Genomic DNA, 17,440 nt, shown 5'->3' with positions numbered 1-17,440 from the left:
CCGACGTTGTGAAGACGTTGTGATATGACGTATATATAACGTATATGCAACGTTTATGTAACGTGTATACAATGTTGTTGTGACGTAGTTATCCTTAATCAAAATTTCCTGTTGCATACATTTACGTACCCGGTAATAAAGATGATTAAACAACAAAAACAATTTATTTCAGTGTCATGACAATGTTTTTATTAGGAAAGTAGCAGCTCCCCAAGACTATATATTATGCCTATTTATAAAACCATCCATTAAAATTAACAAATACGTACAGAAACATACACAAGAATCAATCATAGTCGACCATATATACATAATCAATGATACTGCAAGTTTAACAGTTAATTAACGATGCACATGCCATGGACATGGAGCTCGATCGCCAGGCGATTACAAAACTGTCACGTAGAACATACTGCAGTATTTTTAAGAATATTGAAGTTATTGGAAACTTGTCCGAACCTAACTCAGCAAAATCATATGATTCCATTATGATGGCTAAATTATTACAGTAATAGCAAATGCCAGTTCACTTTACGCGGTACTCGCGAGCTCAGTTAATTCTGAACTCGTCCATAATGTATTCAAGTTGCTATATCACTTACCGCCAGATGTCGTACTAAGGCCATTTGGGTTTTAATTCCTGGGGAATTTTCCCCCCTATACTTTTCTGTAATATTATTTGCTTATCTGTTGATTATTTTACTGCTTTTGCTTTAATTTTCTGTCTATTCTTGATACTACTAGGCTCTTGAATCGCTCAGGAGTTTAGTCTCGCCAGCTCTTAAATCGCTTAAGTCTGGTGGTCAGTTTGCCTCTCTTGAATCGCTCAAGGCAAATTTAGCTCTCTGCTTTTAAATCGCTTAAAAGCTTTCTTTACTACTTATGTATATGAGTATTTTATATGCAGCTCTTGAATCGCTCATGGGTTTGCTCTAGATATCTACATGTATACTGTCTTGAATCGCTCAAGAACGTTTCACTAGATATTTACATTTGGCCTGTCTTGACCTGTCTTGAATCGCTCAAGAGTTGTCTGGCCTACTAAAAATATATTGCTCAGAATATATATGTTTTTTTCCTTGTGGCCTCTTTCTTTGCTTAAGAGGCTACACGTCAGTACACATTTGTTTTTGTTGTATTGTATATAGTTAGCTTATAGTGTTGAGTGAGTAGCCCCTGATACGCCGGATAACTGTATGACTTCCGATTCTCTCGTTTTCCGCCATGATGTTTAGTTTCACTAGCGGGCCGTTCATATGTTGTGAGGTTGGTATATTCCCGTATCAAAATGTCCATTTTCAGGAAATGTCAATCATTTCCAAACTATTGAATGAAATTTACTACACATTTTCTTCCTTTTGGTTAGTGTTTTAGTGTAAGTTTATTCCGCTAAATTGTGTTTTGATACATTTTATTGGAACCATGCAAGACGGACCCCGTCCATGCGACATAAAATGTCAAATTGACATTGAAAATACAAATTGTCACTAAAAGTCTACCTACCAAATTAAACAGTACGTAATAGAGAATGATGTGTAAAAATTCCGTTGACAAAAAACGAACCGTTACAAACCGACGATATTTTGGGTAACTTGAAGCGTGATATTTAGAAGAGTTATTCCCCTTAATCAATAGTCTGTTTCTTAAAACTGACATGGCTCAATAGATTACTTTATAAGTCAATTTGGCACTCGTCCTTCTGACATGGCTCAATGGATTGCTTTATAAGCATTCCCACTTGCTAATAATAAAGGTTTAACACATTATTTGGTTACCTATATTTCTTTGGAAAGATTTGCTCTAATTCAATCTTATTTCATTTCAGTTGGACTTTTAGCCGTCCTAAACATACCCAATCATTATAATACATGAACGAAGTACATCTGGTAAGTACATCAATGCTACGATTTATGATAGTTTTACAATTGTACATTATATGACTTGGTTCGGCCTCCTTCGTCCTTCTGACATGGCTCAATGGATTGCTTTATAAGCATTCCCACTTGCTAATAATAAAGGTTTAACACATTATTTGGTTACCTATATTTCTTTGGAAAGATTTGCTCTAATTCAATCTTATTTCATTTCAGTTGGACTTTTAGCCGTCCTAAACATACCCAATCATTATAATACATGAACGAAGTACATCTGGTAAGTACATCAATGCTACGATTTATGATAGTTTTACAATTGTACATTATATGACTTGGTTCGGCCTCCTTCGTCCTTCTGACATGGCTCAATGGATTGCTTTATAAGCATTCCCATTTGCTAATAATAAAGGTTTAACACATTATTTGGTTACCTATATTTCTTTGGAAAGATTTGCTCTAATTCAATCTTATTTCATTTCAGTTGGACTTTTAGCCATCCTAAACATACCCAATCATTATAATACATGAACGAAGTACATCTTGGTAAGTATGATTGTTCATTCTTAATTTTCAAACATCAATGCTATAATTGATTACATTTTTACATGATATGCCTTGGTTTGGCCTCCTTCGTCCTTATGTCTATGGGTGTTATATCAACTGTTTACTTTAAAAAACTTCCTCGGAACAACCAAGACACCTACAATGATCATATTTGTTCAGTAGCATGGTTCAGGTCTACCAAATTTGTTCAAACTAATTACTGACCTTTGCCATATTCAACATCAAACGGGTGAAATTTGGTTAACATTTTATAACAACTTTTGGTAAACAAAACACAAATTCTAGGGTGGTGATATATGGCATGTTGTATGCTGACATGAGGGGCTATAAAGTATAGTAAATGTAACAAATTTGTTACACTTTCAAGGTGACAGGTGTGAAATATGTTTAAATCTCTTTACATGTTGTTTTGAATGACTATAGCTAACAGGCATAGATTATACTTCCCGCTAAGGTTAAAAGGGAGTGATCAATACCAGGTGAGCAATGCACGCTCATTGGGCCTCTAACTTAATCAACAAATCATACTTTTAGTTTTTAAATCATTGGTTATTTTGCAGAGATTGCCAAAAATGACATGTGAACGATTTCAAGACCAAAACTCTCCTTATGTATTTTATGACGCAAGTGATGCAATTCTATTTAATTACATTCACAATGTGACTGTATATGTAGAAACAGAGTTTGACATTGAGTTGCATCTGCAACAATCATTAAGTGACCCTACTTTATGTGGTTGTGAAGTGTGTGTAGTTCATGCCAGTCATGGTGGAACAGTCAACACCACTACCACAGATATATCAACACCTAATAGCAGCAATACCTCGGTTAAATATGAAGATTTGTCAACTACCCTATCCTCAGGAAGTAGTACACAATCTCCTTTGTCTACACATTCTGTAAGTTTTGTTCCTCAAACTAAAACAGGAACAACTGCAGAAGATGCCATATCTATATCCAGTGTGACTTCTGATGACACACAGGATGAACAATCAAATGAAGATGCACCATCTATCTCTAATTAAGATGCCTATTTGTTAATGTTCATTTGTATTGGTATTTGTATTTGTTCATTCCAAACTTGGTTTTATATTATAACTTATTCATTCCCAACTTCAAATTTGGAACATATTTTTTAGCAAAACCCCTTATAGATTATTTACAAAACTCCAAATCAACTGTGAACTTTACCCAAAATTTAATTTTAGAGGGATTGAAAAATGTAAAAGTTTTAGACATTTGCCGTTGCCTTGGACTCATCTCCAAGGCCATTACTGAACCCTACTGGAGACTAGCAGGAGGAGGTGTTAGACATGGGACCAGTGTATGTGCGCCTTATAGAAGTATTGTCAGCCGTAATGGAAAACCCCAACCTTTTACTAACTAACAACATCAGATTGTTTCCAGGTCCTTGTACTCCTGTGGATGATGTACACACATATTTGCTATCAGAAAATGTATCTGAATTTTGCCGTCTGATCTTGCAAAAATTATGCCATGTATTGAAGTTGAAAGCCGCTCATTTATTTAAGGATTTTTTACCTGGAGGTTCTTTAAACTGCCCATCAGCAATATTAGTTGAGAAAAGCAAATCCTGCCCTCCACACAACATCACCGTTGAGCGACTTATGGCAAAGGTGGACAGGTCGATGAAATGTTCTCCCAATATTACTATCAATACCCTTGAAAGCAATATCTGTTATACAGGAAATAAAACACGAGAATGGCTAAAGGCAAAGCCAGAACCGGAGCAGACACACATTATTTCGAATGCAAGACTGGGGAAAAAACATTATATAAAGACAGTCAAAGAAAGAAAGGAGGTGCTAAGGAAATCCCAGCTGCAAATTATTAGGAACAGAACAGAGACCGTACAAAAGAAAAAGGAAAAACAAAGAAAAGCAAAAGATGAGGTTGTGCAAAATTTAGACGCTTTTGGACTGTGGGACAACAAACAAAAAATTGATTTAGGACTACAAAATTACACCACCAAAAAAGACAAAATTTGTGTTTTAAAAAACCAAATCACTATGTTCAGATCATTATATGACTATGACTCCAATAACAGAAACCTATTTTTATTTAGCCACAAGGGAAAACAACATGGGGTGGAGGAACTGAGAAGCAATGTTTTGAAAATTGAAAATTTGAATAAAAGTGCAAAAGAAACCAATACAGTTGATTTGGACATTGTTGGAAAAAATATTCAACACATATGGACCGATGAGGAAGGAAAAGATGCAACATGGCATGGAGAAGTCCTGAGTTATGACAACGGTGTTTTCAAGGTTAAATGTTTATAACATCAGTCACCTTGTCAACTCACTTCACCTTCCTTATTTCTAATTTCTAACAATTTTAATTACCATAGTGCAGATGGAAGCCATGAAAGTTATGCATTAATGTTATCACAACCAAAGAGCATGTTATCCATCATTGTAAAAACTGCATGTATCCAAAGGGTCTTCATCGGTTTCCGGGTAATAATGTGTCACTTGTAATGTTAAATACAACTACACACAAAATCCCACTGTTTCATTCCAAATAACCTATTCAAACATTCACACATATGACCCCTGTGACGTTGAAAATCGAACAAGGACATTAACTCCATCCGTGAATATGAGTCAACGACATTCATTTTAACAAATTTTGTAGCCCATCATCCCACCATGTTACTAGCTAAGGCCTGTTGGTTATTTGGAAAAAGTTATTTAGATATTTAAACATATTTGACCAAATATCATCCGGGTCATTTTATTTATTCAGAATAAGAGTTAAAATGTTTTAAACACAATTGACCCCTGTGACCTTGAATATGGGCGAAGGTCATTCATTTGATAAAACTTGGTACCACACCATCCCAGTATGTTAATTGCCAAATATCATCGCCCTAATCCTATTGGTTATTAAGAAGAATTTGTTTTAAATTTGTAACATATTTGACTAGTGTGACCTTGATAATGGGTGAAGGTCATCAATTTAAACAATCTTGTTTACTCTTAATCCCAGTATGCTTGTGGATAAATATCATCAGTGTAGGTGTTTTGGTTATACAAAACATGTTGTTTAAAGTAGAATGTTCATGGCGGATGACGGACGCTGCACCATGTCATAAGCTCAGCCCCTCTGGCCACGTGAGCTAAAAACAACTAACAAATATCTTAACCCCCTCATTCACCATGCAGCCATTATTTTACCTTCACCTATGATTACAGATTAAATTACATACAGTTTGTTTTGGAAGATGAGTTTATAAAAATTAGTACAAAATATATATAGATTCATTATATAGTACCGAGAAAATTTTCCTCGTAGTATGCAAATATATGTACAGTTTAGTATGATTTGTTTGAACATTATTAAAACTAGATGTTTGGAATGTGTATTGAATTTCGAATTTGATAAGAACAGATGTTAATACTACATTTGTGCTTTACAGGTAAATTATTGGTCGCAAACTGACAAAGCAGATGAGGAAACCTATCTGTTAACACCAGCGGAAATACAGGCTGACATCAAAGATGGATGTTTAACATTTGAAGGTAAACAAATCACTAGCATGTATTTTATGTGTATTTTTTTAGTTAAATTTCAGTTAATATGAACGTACCGGTAGTAAGAATATTTGTTCATGGTTGCTTTAGTATTACATTTTAGTGTTGGAATTATGTTAAAATAGTGTGTGTTTTATTATTACAGACCCAGGAAGTGAAATACATAGAGTGGTAAGTCAATTTTAATTACACTGTTTGAAACAGACTATACTTACTTCTTGTGTATAATATAGTTAGATTTACCTCCCTTATTGTTCTGAATTTATTTGCAGTACATTGATTGTAGATTGGATTGTCTCCCTTGCATTTCAACAGTGTTAAAATTTGCATATGTTTTAAAGTGAAATATTTTAATTTCCTCCATTAGCAAATGAAAAACTGACCTTACTTTCACTACATGGCACCGAAAGCTTGCAAAAACAACAGTTGTTTTTGTTTTAAAAAAATAATCTATTTTTAGGTGAAATAGCTAAATTTCAACGACATGCATGTAAACAAAAACAAATAGACGTATCAACCCATCCAAGATGGCGGCACGGGTCAGAGATCATAGGGGAAAAAAATGGTGGTAGGTAAATCTTGTATCCCGCTCCCGCTCCCGTCTCAAAACCCCGTACCAGGCATATAGAGATATTTTAATATCTCATTAACGCGATCGTTTATATTTTTTTATAAAAATATACAATAATTTCAAACATTATTTTCTAAATGTGACTGTTAATAAAATGTAAATGTATCATCTAATAATTTAGAAATTGACGATAATGTTTATTTCAAGGGGGTAAAACTTGTACGCCGCAGTCAACCGTGAAAATCACGGTTTTTCATATATAATTAGATATTTAGTGAAAATTAACATGTTATTTTCAGATATATAAAACAAAATACCTTACTGTTTATAATTATGTAAGTTAAGATATATAATCTATACAGAAAATATAAAGAGTGGAATACAGAGTAAAGAGAGTGGTACACAATATGTATATAAAGAAAGTGGTATACAGAGTATATAAGGATTAGTATGCACAGTATCTACGAAGTGGTGTACAGAGTGTATTGAGAGTCCAGGTTTACAGGGTACAAGGAGTGGTATACAGGGTATATATAGAGAGTGATATACAGAGGTTTGTAAAGAGTGGTATACATAGTATAGAGAGTGGTATACAGAGTAAATAGTGAGTTATATACAGAGTATATGAGTGGTATACATAAAATAAAAGAGTGGTATATAGAATATATGAGGAGTTGTATACAGAGTATATGAGGAGTGATATACAGTGTATATTGAGTGGTATACAGGCTATTTTAGGAGTGGTATACATAGAATACAGTAGTATTCAGAGAGTAGTAAACAGTGATTTAGAGAGTGTTAAACAGAGTGATATTGAGAATTGTGTACAGAGTTTATAACGAATGAAATATATCTGTACTTCATATATTCTGTATAGTACCTTTATATACTGTGTATACATAATCATATCTTTACATTATCTGTACACTACATTCTGTATTTCTTTAATAAGCTATGTATATGAAGTATCTCTCATGACTATTTTCAGTTATATATCATCTAATTGCTGAAACTTGTTGATAATATACTGCATATAAACTTACAGGATTTGATTTTACCTCATAAAGTGTCATCACTTATTGGGGATGAGTATCCTCTTTATACAACAAAAGATGTTTGTTTCCTGTTACATGTTTGAAAAAAATATGTATAGGTATATTATAGATAGGTAATAAATTCAATTTTTCAGTTATTTTTATTTAGCCTATACATATAAAGGAGAGTGATCTTGACTTGAACAGTTCTTTCTTTGAAAATTGGCAAAAAAGTCTTGGGTAGGCACAGAACAATATATTGTTGGCCTTTTATATTATGAAAGGATGTGGCCACCTTAGGGTTGAGGGGCTGGGCCAATATGGGGAAATTGGCAAATTTTAACTTTAAATTAAAACTACTTTCTAGAAGGACCTGTCACCATATAAATTGTTACAAAATGGCTGAGGCAATAAGGTGACCATATTTTGTATCAGTCAAGTTTCTACAACCTAGAAGGGTGACTGTGACTGTACAGATTGTAGCATATCTCAGGTCTGAAAAACTGGGACAAAGCAGTCATAGAGGAATTTTGGGTGTAAAGCTTAATGTACTTTAAATTATCAAGATTCCCACCATACCCTGAACACATCCATGCTCCATCTTCCCCAGGTCTTAACATGAAATCAGTTCAGATCCCTTTCATATGTTGCTGGGCATGAAGAGAAAATAACACTCATGCTATCAAGTCCTTTATGGAGCCCAACCAATCCCTGAGGACTTCCTCCCTGGGTCATAGCATGGAAATTGTTGAGATCCCCAGGCTCATATTTCTTGTATGGTAAGAGCCTAACAACCAACAAGACAACTCTTATATAGATGAAGTATAATAACTTCCCTACAGAGAATAGGGACCTAAAATGCCCTGATGTATGGGAGGTGTATACCTGATGTATGGGAGTTGTATACCTGATGTATAGGTGGTGTATACCTGATGTATGGGAGGTGTATACCTGATGTATGGAAGGTGTTTACCTGATGTATGGGAGGTGTATACCTGAGGTATAGGTGGTGTATACCTGATGTATGGGAGGTGTTTACCTGATGTATATACCGGATGTATATGGGAGATATACCTGATATACAGGAGATGTATACCTGATGTTTAGGTATATACCTGATATATCAGAGGTGTGTATACATGTACCTGATGTATGGGAGGTATATATACCTGATAATCTGGGGGTGTATATACCTGATGTATGGGAGGAGTATACCTGGTAGCTGATATATGGAAGTGACCTGAAGGTGTTTACTTTATGTATAGAAGGTGTATACCTGATTTATAGAAGGTTTATGAGGTGTATATCTGATATATAAGTGGTTTTTTTCAATTGTCACCCATTTACCCTAGGGAGCCGAGGGGGTAAATTTTGCTAAAGTGTATGGAAATGAGATTTTTCAGTATTGGGAAGGGACAAAATTCCCTGCAATACATATGTGATATTTGTTTTTGTCATATCACAACAAATAACAACTGTATTACAACTCAGGTGACCTGTTAAGCCCATGGGGCCCTTGTTTTAATGTGCTATATTAATTGGATGTGTTGATATTGGCTTCCAATAATATTTCCCCTACTTACCAATAATTAGATGTGGGTTACAGGGACATCCTTATTAAGTGTGCAGCAAAATACATATATACTGTGATGGCATCAAAGAAAAGAGAACGACGGGTAAATATATAAGGGGCATGTCATGAAGAAGATGGAAAAAGTCTTTGTTCTGAATGCCGAGATATGTAATTTAAAAGTTCAAATACTGAACACAGTTTTCTTCACTTTCACAGCTGATTATTTCTGCATGTTTCAACATTCTGTTATATTATTAAGAAGTTTAAATGTAAATGAACATAGACAACTATTATCCTTATTTTTCTGCTTTAGTATATCTTAACTATGTGGTATTTTGTTTTGTTAACTTTGTGCTATTAAATGTATATAATATCGTACTCAATATATACCAAAAAAAATTGCCAAAGTCAAAACAAAGTTCCTTACTTAAAGATTTTGTGCTTTATTTCATTAATTTAGCTGAGTAAGATAGTCTTTTTGCCGTGAAAAACGCCGCAAATAAATCCTCCCTTAATTTCACCTCAATTCCCTTAAATGATTGTAAAACTCACTGATTGGTCTCTAAGAATTCTGGCATGTATGTGATGCTGATTAATTATATATAATATCTTCCATTGTATATATTTGCAACCAGTCAATATCTTTCTCAACTCCCTAGGGAGCATACAGCCGGTGCTGCCATTTCGGCACTCACAGCTAGCATTCTACATTTCTAGCAACTGCATACTGATTTACAGCTGAGTAGACTGGAACAAGCGGAGTAAAGTATCTTGCTCATGTATTAGTAAACTCAATATTTCTCTTGAAATCTGCTGATGATCTAGTGCCAGAAACTTTTCATAAATAAAGATAAGATAAATTTAATCTAATGAAATAGCCTTGCTATAGTGATATGTACACATACATAGTATAAATATTCTTAATACAAAATTGCCTGTAAAATATATTTCATTGTGAATTTTTTCTTAAACTTAAAATTAACCTAGAGAGGTCAAGTTAGATCAAATGTAAAAATAAACAGTTAATGTTCTGAGTATAATAAATTGTATTTCATTACAAATATTCTTCATGTATTTAAGATTTGATTATATCTGATAGTTTGCAAGATTCTTTACCACCAGGTCTAAATTAACATATAGAGTCTTTGAAAAATTGGACACAATCTAAACCAACTACTTTGGGGTGGGTGAGGGGAGGTTAACTAATTTGATTGGTTTGGAGGAACACTGAACAGCTGTACATATATCCTTTACCTGTTAACTCACAACATACATGAGCACAAACTTTAAACCAGGAATTTATAACACAGGATAATCAGCAGAAATCAATAAAATTTGCTTACAACAAGTGATGTGAATGATAAATGTTGAATCTTTACCTCAAAATTGCTGTACAATTATTAACCAGAAACTTGGAATAAACGACATACCTCAGGTAGACACATGTCAAAGAATCCAAGACCTCCTCATNATTTGTCTCATTCTGGTTGAAAATGACGTGCAACAGATTAACAAATGACAGTGATTCTCACCAATAAGAACTATTTCTGACCCTTTTTCTTTTTGGCCAACAAAACCAATGGTCATTTGAATAATCAAACCCAGCAACTTCACAGACATTTTTTAAGTTCCCAATGGCTCTTCGGAACACTCGAGTTTTGTTCGGAAAAGTTTATAACTCGGGATTATTCCAGCCATTTTAGTATATAGTAATGTGTGCTTCCTAGTATCAATCTTTTAAAATATATGCGTTAATATAATAATTAATATTTAAATATATCAACTTAACTTATTGATAATAATTTATATTGGTGTTAATAACACTTGCGGTAGAAAAATACGAAACAGTTTGTGTGCAAAGCTAGTTTTTCACAGCTGCCGTTGGAAGGAACTGGAATCGGGGCGAGGTGTTCCGAATGGTACCTTTCATCTAATGGAGATCTGCCGAGGTGTGCCGAATGGACCTATAATAGCTCTATTGACCTATCTGAAATAGGTCTTTTGAGCTATTTTCAAGTGATTTTCTTTTTTAAGGAAAACGAAACAAAGTCGCTTTTTAAAGAAATTGTATCATTAGGTTAATAACAAAAGACATAAATATAAGTATTCTTTTTAAAAAATAATGATGTAAAAAAATCGGAAATTTTACATTTATGAAAAATGAAAATAAACATCTAACTGAATGCTTTTTGTAGTCAACATTACCATAAACCTTACTGTTTTATGCGACTTTGCTTTAATTTAATGAAATTTGAAATCTGAGAAAATATAGCTCACTATAATTTATAGGTGTATATAGCTATATAGGTCTTTATAGCTATATAGCTCAATCGGCAGAGTGTACTGGACCTGATATAGTACACACACACCCTGTATTCCCATAGGAGCCTGAAGTTCTCTAAATAATGAATAATAATAGTAATACACAAAATACCTCTTAAATGCTTAAAAAAAATAAGCATTTAAGAGGTGGTTTTTTTTGTATTACTATTATCACAGACTTAGATAACAGGGATTGGCAACACCACTCTCGTCTAGCGTATGTATTGTCCACCTCTTGTATTTGTGCAACGAACCGTGACGACTTGTAACCCTCTAGCTGGAGCCAATTTACCTGTACTGCGCTAGCGTGTGACCCAACAGACAAGTTTCCGGTATCGATAACCACGTTGTTTACCTAGGTGATGAGAGACCGATAATGTGACACTGATTTAACAGATCAGTACAAAGTGTAACAACCATGACTAAAACAATAGAAAACGAATGCATACACGTGATGATGTCGCAAACATATCTGTTCATGTCAAGCAGCATCAGCCTCAGGTAAGTATCTGATCGGATGATACATCATTGTCAAATATGACTGGCTTTTTATCCCGTGATAGTTATTTAGATTTAGACTTTTTAATGAAATAATTTACATATAGTGAACGTAAAACTTAATATTTCGGAGGTGATAAAAGACGTCTTTGGATATAGGCAGCTAGCTATATTTCCAGGGCATACACAGCACGCTAGAAGCACAGGGGTTCGTTACAAATGTAATACACATGTACATATACTATACTGATATAGGTCACAGCACATGTATGTTTATGTAGACCGTGACCTATATCAGTATCAAAACGTTATGTGTATTTTGTAACGAAACCCCTGTGGGGGAAGTGACTTAAAGGGTTAACTTTTAACAATAACTTTGTCCTATTACATCATTTTAAATTTAAACCATTTATAAGAAAAATAATCTAATTCCGTGCTATTATTCATTATTGACAGAACTTCACTGTAAAAGTTTTGCCCTCGTATAGTGATTTTTCTTTCGTCAACTCTGTCAGGTTCTGTCTTGACTTAACTTCAGCTGGCTACAGGTCAATGAATGACAACACGTTTTATAAAGTTCTACAATTTATTATGTACCAAACGAAACAGTGAAGTAAATTAGATGAAACATGATGAATAGATATGCACAATGCTACAGCACGTCAACCACTAAACCGGTCCATACTATAACAGTATACCGTGTAACATATATATATGTCCTCTCAAAAATGTCCACCCTGTATCCCACCTTGGAAAATAAGTTTAAACACACCCCGATAATATATTACAACATGTCTACAACGGGAAAATAACCATCCTAAATTAACACCGAGATAATTCTACCCAAACATGCCTACAATGGGAAAATACCACCCAGCCCGGAATAATTTTGAGGTCTAAGGCCGAAATACACTCCTACAAACCTGCCCATAAGAAGGGTAAAGACGAGCCGGCCATCTACATGTAAGCCTCTGCCAGACTGATTTACAATACCAAAAACACCCAGCTATATAGTCAAATTTAATTGTATTCCTTGAAATGCACGTGCCATGTAGTATTTGAAATACACATGCCATGTAGTATTTGCACTCGATACTGACCCATACCTGAGCGTAGAGTGCTGTACAGGATAGGTAACATATCCTAAAAATATTAACCAATCAGAAACGTCTAAATAATATACCAGAAGGGAATCCCCAACGGGAATACCCCAGGTACACCCATTCCTTACACGAAACGTAAATACAGAAATATATGCAACAAGTAAGTGTTCAAAACCCAATCCTTTTACATTTATATATATATTTACACGAAACATAAATATGGAAATATATACAACAAGTGTTGAAAACCCAATCCTTTTACACATATATATATATAAATGCACCTGTATCATTGTCCGTTTACTCTACACATACATGTGAGATAGATAGATGTATACATTCTTTTGATGTCAGAAGTAGTAATTCCTTGCATTTATTTGAAGGTACACATGGTTTTACATTTAATGAGGAAAATGTTGATGTGGAAAGAGATGACGAAGTCGATCAACCTCGTACAGTTGCCATAGAATGTGATGTACCATTTGAGGAACTGAAGAATGGAGAGTTTAACTTGATATATTCTCACCCTGAAGCCTTAATGAAAACCAAATTTTCCAGACTTCTGCGATCCAAATTGTATCAAGATCTTGTCTGCGCAATAGTTATTGATGAAGTCCATATGGTTTCAGAGTGGTAAGTTTTATGAAGTACACATATGTATATAACTAAGTCTTTGTACTTAATTTTTACCACAATGATACATTATATAATGAAATGAGAACAATATATACCAGGGTATATATATATATTCTAACAACAACACAAGTTTTTGCTATGTACGAGGGTTCGATTCCCTCCCTAGGCAATATTGAATTTAAAGCTGGTGCAAAGTGGGCAGATTGCCTAGTGGCCCCACATAGCCTGAGGAGTACACTTTTTTTAAAATACTTATTAAAATAATTTAAAGCTATTTTTGTATGTTCACTTTAGAAGGCCTGGGGATGGATATTCAAATGTATTTGGAAGATCCAAGGTGGTAGGTTTCTGGTTTTAACAAATTTTATTGTATTTACAAAAGGATTAGACAACAGGCAGTGCCTATAATAGTCTTCTCCTGAAACGGTACAACATATATATATTTACAAAGAATAATTAAGATATATTTACAAAATTATCGATAATTAATTACATATTGAAATAGATGGACATTTATATGGAAAATATGTATAAATGTTTGAATTAATGATATGGCTGAATGTTTAAACTACACACACTAATAACAAGGCTAACACCTCTACCAGTGGCGTAGATGACTAGTTCATTTTCGATGTTATGGAACAAGTACAAGTTCTGCGTCACTGGCAACATACATACTTCTAAACACACACCCACACACACACATACACACATTCACAGAGCATATTGATATAACTAACAAGAGGCCCATGGGCCTTAACAGTCACCTGATATATTTATACAGAGAGTTGATTTTGTTTTTAACATGATTCAAAGTGACAAAAAAACAATAAAACCACCTTATTCAATATCTAGCATACAGATTTCAGACTAAAAAGGATTTGAAACTAGCAGCTCTGATTCTAAACAAGGAAAATGAAGAAATATTACCACAATGACTCCTTTGAGCCCCACCCACAGCCCTTGGGGGTAGGGCTGGCTCAAAATTTTCAAAGTATCAAACTGTCAATTCAAGGTTATAATTCCAATCAAGTTATTAACATGTAATATTCAAAGTATCATTTGCAATTATAAACCATAATAAATTTTGCCCCCCTCCTCCTTCCCCAGGGGGTAAACGTGAGACCCTAGGGTCATTAACCTTAAGACCCTTCCATCTATGAAGAGTAATTGATTCTACCATATCTTGGTTTTGAGAAGAATTTTTGAAATTTCAGTCAATTCAACCCTTTTTGGCCCCCACCCGATGTAACGGTAATGGGAGCTACATGTACTATCAGTCATTTAATTTTAATATGTGATGTGAGTATTTATCGGACTTCTATCGTGAAAACTCGATGTTGTGTTTAATAGTTTAATATGTAGACAGCATGGGCAAGTCATTCATGTGAGACATGCAATGGGTCGATCACACCCTGTAATATATCATGACACAATCGACGGCTAAGTGTGCGCCACCATTTGGATGAGACAAAAAGACTGGTTAGATCCTTTGGGGAACATCAACATAATCTTGCGGCCCCTTAACGGTAAAATTGGCTTGCTTTGAATTCGGGTGTCATTCTTCTGTAACCTTCAAAGAATAGGTATCAGCCCAGCGATTGATTAGGTTTTTTCCTTAGACCAATCAAATAGTTAGCCGCATGCCTTCAACTTTGCCATGACATATTGATGAGCCTTACTCCTTGAGTATTGAGGATGAAATAAACGTTATCGATAATTTTACCTTGAGACAATTACATTGTAATCTGAAAAAGTCAGCATGATTACAAATTATCAATAGTGTTTTTTGTTTTTGTTTTGTTTTGTCGTTCTTCTATACTAATGGTCATTGATTGAACTTCAACGAAAAAATCACATTTGAACATTTAAAAATTGCGATATACAAGAGGCACCCATATACGTACCAACATTTTTATTTTTGAACCACACTCATCTAATTCTAAATGTTACTGTAATATAATTACTTATCATTGAACATCTGTTCTCTATGGAACTGTGCAGCTATCTGTAACTTAAATGGACTCTCAAAAACTAACTCAGAAATCATGTTATTAATATGTTTAACCAACTACATGTACTATTGTAACTTTTATAATTGAGCTGACAGCAGAGGAAATTATACAATTTCCTACAGTCAGAATAAATCGGTGTATCTGTTTATCTGTGTATTTAGATTATTATTTCAAATGCAAATAGGATGGATTCAAACAAATATAACGCTAAAAAGGTCTTCACCCTTTGTCACCTCCATTTTAGTTTTCGGGCTTAGCCCTTCATCATGTTTTCAAATGGATTTGACATATAGGTGAGGAGCATGCGCAATTCATGATGGAGCCCGAAAGCTTAGACCTTCAGTGACTGTTAATACATGATTTTTTCTTGCAGACACATTGTTAATAGACACACAGCCTACAGTATACATGTATCTATCATAACAACTTACTTACATACATAAAGCTGGTACAAAACTATTTCCTTTGCGAACAAGTACAAAACATAAAGATTAAAACACAATCTTCAATTAACAATTTAACCGACCAGTGTGCGTCACACATATCACGGACTGACGTTCATCAGTGTGTTCAATTAACGCCATTTACCAGGTTCGTGTACTACATGGTATTGACAAGGAAATATACTGACCTTAAACGGATGTTTTATCTCGTCAGTCCTTCACCAGTATCCTTTAGTCATCACTGGTATACATAACTGTAGGTATAGATGCAGTATCCGTCAGTCGTCCCTGGCACACATAACTGGAGGTATAGATGCAGCGTGCGTCAGCTGACGCATTTTAATATTGTCCCCGACTTCTCTTATTTATGCAGAAAGCATTTAATATACTAAATTTATTAACTGTCGTCACATTATGTCAGTCCAACAAATTAAAATAACGACAAGTACAGCTGGCAGACATGTTACCTACAGTGTTCAGGCTTTAAATGGTCCACAAATCTATATCAAACTTGCAGATACCACCTAGCTCTACATAATCAATTTCCGTTGGTCAACAGAGCTGTGCTTGCTTCAGAAAGCATCGATCGTGTTCACGGATTTCCATAAAATATTAACTGTTCATTGGTTTTAGTCTAGGAATTATTCACTAAAATATTTTACAGCCATAGTTAACATTGTTAACGATATCTAAATGATACTGTAAAGCTAACCAGGGTTAAGGTAATTGTATCCGGATGATCAGCTTGACAAGATCCGCTCTGCTGTGTATATGGTTGTATTTTTAAACAGTAAGTGGTTTGTGTACAGAATAATGTGTAGTTATAAATGATCTTCATGGGAGAGTCATATGTATGACAATCACAAGTATCAAAAAAATATTGGACGTATATGCATAAATACTATAGCTTTAGGAATACCTCACTGTATGTGTATATACATACAGTGTATAAATAAATTAACACCGCATGATCGATATTTCATCAATAGGAAAAAACGGTCAATGAACTTTACCATCTGTAACTAAATTACAGATGGTAAAGTTCATTGACCGTTTTTGCCTATTGATTCCATCTCTTGCTCGGCCTTTGCAGGGTAATTGTGCTGAAAGATGATTGACTTTTAACTTGTCTTGATAATAGACATGCTAAAAGTATTCATGAAGTAGGCTGTTGAACGCAAAATTGTTATGAAAGACAGGATCTTACCAGGGGAATTGAAACATGTTTTGAAGAGTAACGTGGCTAGAAC

General features: G+C 34.4%; 1 protein-coding gene and 1 long non-coding RNA gene across 3 annotated transcripts in view; one reads left to right on the top strand and one right to left on the bottom strand.

Moving 5' to 3' along the window:
- Window positions 1-16,752, bottom strand: part of LOC110463945 (monocarboxylate transporter 4-like) — a 51,253-nt gene extending 34,501 nt beyond the window's left edge. The window contains exon 1 of the mRNA XM_021518909.1: window positions 16,379-16,752. The gene's annotated coding sequence lies outside the window, so the exon portion shown is untranslated. The remainder of the gene's footprint in view (window positions 1-16,378) is intronic.
- On the top strand, window positions 1,206-6,171 carry LOC110463948. 2 transcript variants are annotated; one of them, XR_002464453.1, is made up of 6 exons: window positions 1,206-1,266; window positions 1,826-1,886; window positions 2,091-2,151; window positions 2,356-2,417; window positions 5,881-5,983; window positions 6,141-6,171. It is a non-coding gene; the product is annotated as an uncharacterized LOC110463948 (long non-coding RNA). The 2 variants fall into 2 exon arrangements; XR_002464451.1 differs by lacking the exon at window positions 1,206-1,266 and having other exon boundaries at window positions 1,792-1,886.
- Window positions 16,753-17,440: the final 688 nt, after the last annotated feature.

Source organism: Mizuhopecten yessoensis, unplaced genomic scaffold (genome assembly GCF_002113885.1).
Source record: "Mizuhopecten yessoensis strain PY_sf001 unplaced genomic scaffold, ASM211388v2 scaffold10947, whole genome shotgun sequence".
Classification (NCBI taxonomy): domain Eukaryota; kingdom Metazoa; phylum Mollusca; class Bivalvia; order Pectinida; family Pectinidae; genus Mizuhopecten; species Mizuhopecten yessoensis.
This window is presented reverse-complemented; position numbering and strand designations above follow the sequence as displayed.